The sequence below is a fragment of the Puntigrus tetrazona genome, chromosome 9, assembly GCF_018831695.1.
Source record: "Puntigrus tetrazona isolate hp1 chromosome 9, ASM1883169v1, whole genome shotgun sequence".
Taxonomy (NCBI): domain Eukaryota; kingdom Metazoa; phylum Chordata; class Actinopteri; order Cypriniformes; family Cyprinidae; genus Puntigrus; species Puntigrus tetrazona.
Window position 1 is genome coordinate 17,247,737 of NC_056707.1, and position 8,612 is coordinate 17,256,348.

Below are 8,612 nucleotides of genomic sequence, written 5' to 3' on the forward strand. Positions count from 1 at the left end.
AAAACAGAAAGTACAACACAATATATGTTTGTTATTTTATTTCAATGTAAATTACATTAGTCAAACTGTTCATTTATAAAATAGATTTAAGACATTTATCTAAAATATTCAGCACTAATTTTTTTTTTGTTTTGCTATATTTATAACTGTGGGAATACAACATCACAATCTGTAAAAAGAGTCTCAATATATTTCATATTTAAAGACAAGCCCCGGTAAAATATTCAGAGCTAATCCGTTCATCCACATATTTGACTGCTCTTCTGATATTTACTCACACGCATATTAGCAAATCAAGATCAAGTCCAATCGTGCACCACAGTCATTTTGAAACATTCAGTATCACTCAAAGCCTTCCTGTAATTACATTGTAAATGCAGATTAGCGCTGAATATTTAAAAAAAGGATTACAGGGAAGGAGTGCGAGGCATACAAAGAAACTGCCCCTTCAGCAGCCCCTCACAAGAGAGGAAAACATGAAACGCTTATTAGAGGGAGGTGCATTTCGTTTATAGCCAAGAACACAAGTCCATAATTATTCTTTTATTTGTTAAAGTTCATTATTCAGGAGTTCGAAAAAGCGAAAAGGGGAGGAGGGCTGGGTTTAAATAAGGAGAAACAGCTCACTTAGTTGTCAGCGACCTCAGAGGGAACAACAAGGGAAAAACGACACAAAATTGAGGATGCACAATTAACTTTAATTCTGTACGATCGCTTTTAATTCCACGCGCTGCGGTAATGAGTGCGTTTTAGCAAAGATTAGGCCTATATCCATTGTCATACTAATTTCTTCCTTTTGTGGCATGCACAAGAAAAGGGATGAAAGGAAGAATTGAAGCAGACGGAGGGAGAAGCCTGGAGAGCAGGATGACTCTGTATTAAACGATTGGCAGTGTCAATCAGAGCCAGTGTTTCGTTTTCTCCATCTCTGTCCTCACGCAGACGAAAATCCTCAGAATGGCACTTATTAACAGCCCCTCTGCTGTTCTTAATTGTAGGCTGACAAAGCCTGTCTTTGGCTTTGGGAGAGAGGGACAAAAGCAGCTCTCAAACATCACAGTCACGGACGTCTGAACAGCTCATGTACATCTGAATAGCACTTTGTATAATGACTCAGAACACTGAACGTTATGAATTTTGTCAGTGCCGAGAGGTGGAACTTGACTTTGCGTGAAACAATAGCGAGTGGCTGTTTGCCACTGATTGGTGCTGTGCTGTTTATCGCCTGCCTGGCTGTCACTCTTTCACCCTTGTCACTTAAAAGTGAACTGAGCTATTATTAAACCTGACTGCTCGTCTGAACTCTGACTTGGGTGAAACAAAAAAATATGAAGTCTGCAAATCTGAAAATCGCAGCTAATGATTAGCTTGTGTTATTATATCAATAGCAGTGTTTGACTAAGACTCGTACTTAGGGTTAGAGGTTTGGACCAACCCCAATAACCCAAATCGCGACTCTTTTACCACCGCAGACATGAATGAGACTTAAAATGCATGGTTTATTGAGGAGATTAAGTTTTAAAACAACTGCATTGTAAATCACGAATAGCGGATGATAAGACAGTTGAAACGAACCCTTATAGATATTAAAAGGACAGACCGGAACCATGACTCAGGCCACCTAGCAACCACCCAAAATACCCTAGCAACCTCATGGCGGCCTCTTAAAATCAAGTCGTGTTGACTGTCACAAAAATAATGTGCACTTGTCACTCAAAAAAAGCTAAATTTTCATAAAATAAAACAAAAGTTTGTTATACGTAATCTCAATTGACTTGCGTCATAATGTTGAATATCACAAAAAAAGGTGCACTTTACAAATGAAAATTCCCTTAAAACTTTTTCTGTGTACTGTTATCCAATTTCACAACACCACAAAATGACTAAAAATTATGATTTAAACTACTTTACACCTCAAATAATACGTTTTAGCGGCGGAATTAATGGAGGCGCTAAAATTGTAATCTTCACATTTCTGCTTTTATGTCCTCCAAAAATTGGCCCCATTTACTTGTGCCTCACAGTGCTCCATTATTTTTAAAGAAAAGGAGAGAGAAGTCAAAATTATTCTTTGTGGTAATCAAAATTAAACCACAAGTGCTTTGAATGAGCTTTGCCTGCTCTGAACTCCGAACATTGCATTTTCAGGCACAGAGGAAATCAAAAGTTACAAAGAGATGCCTGAACACAGACAGAAAGGTGTTGTCATGCTGTAATCGTTCTACTGCCTCTCTTTGCTCAAAACAATTCGATTCCATCACATTCTCTTCAAGCCGAGATTGCTCTTGTTTCAGTACATCACTGCTGAACTTCTAAAGAAGGGAATCAAGAAAACGGCTACATGGGGCCGATCTGGCAATCACTGCTGTTCTAGATAAAGAGAAAGGATCCCTAGCCAACAGAGCTGTGCAGTCCGAGGTTAAATGATTTGAACTTCTGACTTACCGCGTAACTGACCTAGAAAGGAAAATAGCCAGCTACTGTCTGATGTGATTCTCTTAGATACTCAGCATATGGGAAAAGCTATTGTCAGAAAGAAACAATTTTGCATTATGAATTACACATGAGTTGCCATGTCCTTTTACCCATGGTCAAACAACGCACGCATGAATACTGATAGCAGTTCAGTAATGTGTTGAAGCAACGAAAGATTGTAAACAGCATATGAACATAAATTTACACATTATAAAACACATTCTCTCTCTTTCCGCTTCTCTCAATTACGGACACCGCGCGGTATCTGTAAGGTGTTAAACTTCTTGCTTTATAAATGCATTCACACTTGTTGTTGGCACTAATTGTAGAACAATTCTGCTTAGTAACTGCTAAAAGGCCATGTTATTGAATTTTTTTTTTCTAGATGCAGAGAAGAAAAACATTGTTTGGTGAAGGTGCACAGGATGTATTTTTGTCTTGGTCTGTCAGATGGACATCATATCAAATCTCCCTGGGTTTTTTCAGTGCCTCATCCAAAAATGCTGTGTTCGTGGAGTGATGTCTCAAGTTAAAATTTGTATTTATTCTTACTAAATAATAATAATTCTGGCGTTTTTATCCAGCGTGTATTATGCAAAATCCCACAAAATCTCTAAAAGTGAACTCATAAAGTCAGCATTGTTTTATTTAGACAAGCATGCAATACGTTACATATGTTCTATATTTACATAATTATACATGGAAGAGCAAATTTACTGCATATGTTGGGCAACTGTGTAATAACCGCATCTAAAAAAAAAAAAAAATGCCTCCATATGTCAGTTCCAGCTGATCTAGATATCTATAATGCAACAAAAACAAGATGAACAACATTATTATTGCCTTAGATTATTGCTATAGAAAATTTCTAAAAGGCCAGTTCTCCCAAAAATCAAAATTCTGTCATCATATACTCGCCTTCAAGTCATTTTTCGCAAAAATATGTAAATCCACTGAAAGCAAATGTGATAAATTGTTAATTTTTTGGATGAACTATTCCTTTAAGACGACATTACGATCTAGGTATAAACCTTGTGCCTCGCAAAAATCTGTCAAAGGAGCCAGAGGGCAGCTTTTGTTGGTTAAATCAGTGTAGAAAGCTATGACAAGCATAAGAGATAGAGAGAAAGTGACAGAACGGATAAGCAATGCGTTTTGAGCCAGCAGAGGGTCTACCGTGATCAAATCCTCAAACAACTCATCAAATTCCCATTAGCCTCTGGAAGGATGAGGCAGCGCACGTACAGCAGCGGCAGCAGTCAGTCAGTGCAGTTCCAGTGGGAGAGAGAGACACTCAGAGCCGGAGCAGAGAGCAACACGCTGCGCAGGAACCCGCCTTCGCTTGGCAGGAGTTGGCGCTCCTAACAGAATCAAAGGCTGCTTTTCTTTCCATTGAGACACACGGGCTCAGAGGTCAGCCTGCCTTTCTTGGACCAAGATGGAGAAAAACTGAATAAATGGGCTTTGTGAGACAATGGGTTATTGCTGTGTGGGCAGGCGTTTGTAGCACCGCGGCCTCTCGCTTTGACAAAATAAAAAAAGGAGCGAGAGATGCTGCGCTTCAACCGCCGCGATAAAAGGAAATACTTTACCCTTCTTTGTTGATAGGGCTTCCTGTCTGTGCCGCACTGTGTAAACATTTAGATGTACTGTGAACTTGAGAGGTGTGAACCTGGAAATAAAATTTACAATGCCTTGCAAACAAGTCTGTGCCATATCATAAATCGCAGANTGTTAAAAAAAAAAAAAAAAAGCATTCAGTTAGAAAAGAGCGCGAGCTTAAAATGTATTTGGCATAGGGGAAAAAAAAAAAATAAAAATGGAAGATTCCCGTGGGATACTCCGGCCTCCGATGGGACATGTCAATCAAAAGCTTGTGTGAAATCTCAAGAGGCCAGATCAGAACGGACAGAGGTGAGCTAAAGCTTACGTTCCCACAGTCATCAAAAATGTAATTTTCATAAATAATTGTGTCACCATTTGGTTAAAAAAAATCTTGACTTGTTTTGATAGTTAAATGTAGAATTTAGTTTGATTTAAACACTTTTTACAAAGCAAGTTTCTTTATGCAACCTACATTAAAAAGGGAAAATTTGACAGCGAAAATGATTGTGCTACTGTCACAAGTCAAATAACACTGATCTAGTTAAGTTTGGCACCATTTTAAGGATTTTTTTCCTTCAATATTAGGCTTGTGATACACAGATGAACTAATGTACACTGTGTTGTTCACTTCTCACGCTTGTTACACAGCTCCATTGTAAGAGGGAATCTATCCAAGAAAAAGATCAGATAGAGAAAAAGAGAGCTAAATTGCTGAACGATTAATTTTCATCAGCAGCCAGTCTCACTGACGGGACTTAATCCAAAGCTAAGCCGATTAACAAACTGATATTTGTGTTCCTACTATTCCCCACAAGTCTTGCTACTGGCACGGCTCCTAAATGTCACGGAAGAGACTGATTTAAATTCACGGCCGTCTTCAGACAGACTGAAGCGATAACCGATACGGATCACAATAATGAGTAATACAGCCGACTAAACAACAGCACACTGCAGCGGTCAGATCTCACCTCATCATAATCACCATCATAATCATTAACCCTTTCATTAACTTTGCAATCAACACAAGGACACACTTCAAGTATTATCCATATTACCATCTAGAACTGACGAGACAAATGTATACACAACAATAACTCCTACAAATGTGCATATTATTAGCCAGAACAACATTTTTTCCCTTTTTTTAATTTATTCATGCTTTTCCATGATACACATTAAAGCGATTATAGACTTCTGTGCTTATACTTCATTATATGCTGACAGTTCAAATAGTATTCCCTTCCATTTATAAGCTAAAACTATCCTGCATACGGAAAAGTGTGTGTCATATCCCAAACTTGACCTTAAATGTTATTTTTAAGTGAACCTGTGGCGTGACGAATACATTTTTTACAAGTATTAAAATGTCAAATGTCTCCATATGAATATTAGCTCATAAAACCTGCATGCGCATTAATAATAGATGAACTGGAAACATTTAGCCTACAACAGTTTTAGATGAAGTATAGCATGTCGTACCACTACACAACATCTTGAACCGCCCTGCAATAGTTCAGTGTAAAACAATGCTCTTAATTTTTTGTTTGGTTTTTTTAGTGCTCTTCACACCTGCACTTTCAAAACAGTTCTTAACGAACCTTAAAAACTCCGTTCAACACAAAAATGCTGCTGTTGCAAGCTAAAGAAAGCAAGCTGGGGCTGCGTTACACCATTTCTTTTCAAAATAAGATGTTATTTGNTTTTTTACCTGTAAACCCATTAAAAATCGCTCTCCCTTCAGGCTTTTTTAATTTATTTAATCTAAAATAACAATTGGATCAACATCGCGTCTCCTCCGGCAGCGCAGCGGAGCGCAGAAGTGCGTCAGGAGCGCGTGCCTTTGCCAATGACACTGAGATCAGTAACGGAGCAAAACACCTGATTAGTTCGTGCTCTTTACCTGCTTTCCATCAGTCATCTGAAATCGCTCAATTTTACCCGTTAGTTAATAGTCGGTGTGTTTAATCGTCACCGTAATAACTGATTGAGGAACACACACAAAAAAAACAACAACAACGGAAAGCGCGCGTGAGGACGCGCAAGAAACGTTTTAAAGAGTTTCGAGGTTTTTGATTTCATCGAATGGCGTAATTGTTGGCTATAAAGTTTTCTTGGACGCTTTTAATGAGGTCAGTTCAACTCGACTGTGACGGAGGATCGGTGGCAACGGCATAATTTATAGCACTATAATCGATATTGAGGTTTCATATCGACTCATTTGTCTATTTTAGATGGATCTGCGTTTGAAAATTAGCCATGATGACTATTCGTCAATGCGTGCGTTTGCGTGACAGATATAATGATGTATGCGTTGCTTAAATCAGTCTTTTGAATTTCATTTTATATTGCATGGGGCGTGTTGCAGTTGTAGTTTTAATAACACGTTTTAAACAATAAGGCATGCGTTATATACGTGGATTGTGCATTATTTGCGTGCATGTGAGTATGTGTCGGTAAAGTAGCCTACAGAGAAACGGGGAGAGAGAGAGGGAAGGAGGGAGGGAGATTTGGGATTCAGACCATCTCGGTTCATATACTACCACCATGTGGAGATCTGAACGCCACATCGATGCGCATTCGGGTTATTCTTATGTCATAAAACTGAAAATCCGCCGATCTCGTTACGCGTTACGTTCTCCGAAAAACTATTTGCATTCCAGACCCAGCGAGTCTGTTAACTTTTCCAAAAAAAAAAAACGCCATCGGAACGAAACAATAGGACAGCTTACACATAACTGCATTTTGCATTTGTACGTCAAAGCAAATGAAACGGTTGAGGAATCAGATATCGTGCATTTGATAGCACGCCGACGTTTGAAGTTTTCATCCACCTGAAAGTCGCCCATAAACAGGTCGCAAGCGTCTTGGGTTCGACTCGAGGCGACAGAAGTGACTTTTCACATGCATTGAAAGCAACGACCACTCCAACTCTTTCTCAGACAGTGTACGGACTGAGAATAACAAAACAAACGTCCAGTGAGACTGAATGCCCCTTTCAGTGCCACTTCAACAGTGCCATTCTGCGCTATCAGTGCCGCTGCTCCAACTGTATGCCAGCTTATTTCACACCAACACACATAAGAGACTCTATGCGTGAAATCTATGCATCATTGTGGTGCTGAATGAATGGCGCTTTTTTTGCCATCACAATAACGCGTGTACACTTTAGGCTCATGTTGTTGAGAGAAACGAACAGACAAATAAAAGGTTCGTCGCACCGGAGCACGGGCACCGCGAGAGGCATCCAAAAAAAAGTAAGCAGAGCTCGTGCGTGCGCGAAACGCATAAACACCTAAACACCTTTGCGCACGAGACGACGGTCAGTCGTTTACTCACCTTGCTGCGAGTCGCTGAAACGGACAGCCACAGAAGTGAGAAGAAAGCCGAGGCAACACAGAGAAGATGCCAGCTTCATGTTTGAAGTTTCCCGTGTATTTCACATGTCCAACACCATATCCTTTTATTTTAAATGTCTCAAGACAGGAACGCAACTGCCGGTGGAGTGACTTCTCAAGTGCTGCTGTTGCGTGTCAGAGTATGTAAGGTAATAACACGTCCCGTTTAAATGGTAAAATAGTCCTCAGGAAAGGGTCTCAAAGTTCAGGTGCGAGAAATTCTCTGTATAGTGCTTTGACAGGATCTCGACGCAAGGCTCATGCCATTACTCTCTTCAGACGCTCTTCAGCGCTGCGACGGCACAAAGCCTGAGGCACGCCCCCACCGAAGTCCGCACCGCCCTCCGCTGATTCGATTGGTCAAAAGTCTGCATAATTAGACAAGAACCCGCCCTCCAGTGCTCGGCGTAAGTTTTTGATTGGCTCGAGAAGAGCTCGTTTCTAAATACACCTGTCTTGTTCTGCATACGGCGTCTTCTTCAACTGGGCGTTTGTTCACATTTAGAGGTTTTTCCAAAGGTTCTCCCAACATGAATTTCCGGGAAACGCANAAAAAAAAAAAAGGATAGTATTTCCACTTGAAATACCACATGTATGTTTTATAAAGATGACCCATAAGGCTATGTGCGTAAAAAAACACACATTTTCTTACATGGTTTAACATGCAAGCTTCATGTCTGTCAATCGTTTAATGTCAGACCTCCATGAAATGACACAATCTTTCTATGACCTTCTCAATCATTTACATTCCTGTAGCCTAATCATTTTTAAAAATCTCAATACAGCATTTTACATCACCGCGTATACTGATCATAAAAATTCCTCTGATGTTTGAATATTTTATGAATTTCCATGACTTCTCCAGAGCTGGAAATCACGATTTTAAAGTTCCCTGATATTTTACAGGCACCCGTTACCGTTTGAGCCCTGCGGCGTTACCAATGAAAGGAACGCTCTCACAAAGTGTTGCAAAGCAAATCTAGCTTTCTATATTCGTGGTCACCCCCGACTTAGTTGAGCTTCCCTGGATCTCTAAAAAGGTTGAAATGCTCTCGGTTTGGATCAACAAGCTAAAATCTGACACTTGGCCAAGTCACTTCAATGACACGCTGCACGTCGTTCACACCTGCNNNCACA

General features: G+C 39.9%; 1 pseudogene; it reads right to left on the minus strand.

Annotated features, from left to right (window-relative positions):
* Positions 1-7,974, minus strand: part of LOC122351714 — a 39,082-nt pseudogene extending 31,108 nt beyond the window's left edge.
* Positions 7,975-8,612: the final 638 nt, after the last annotated feature.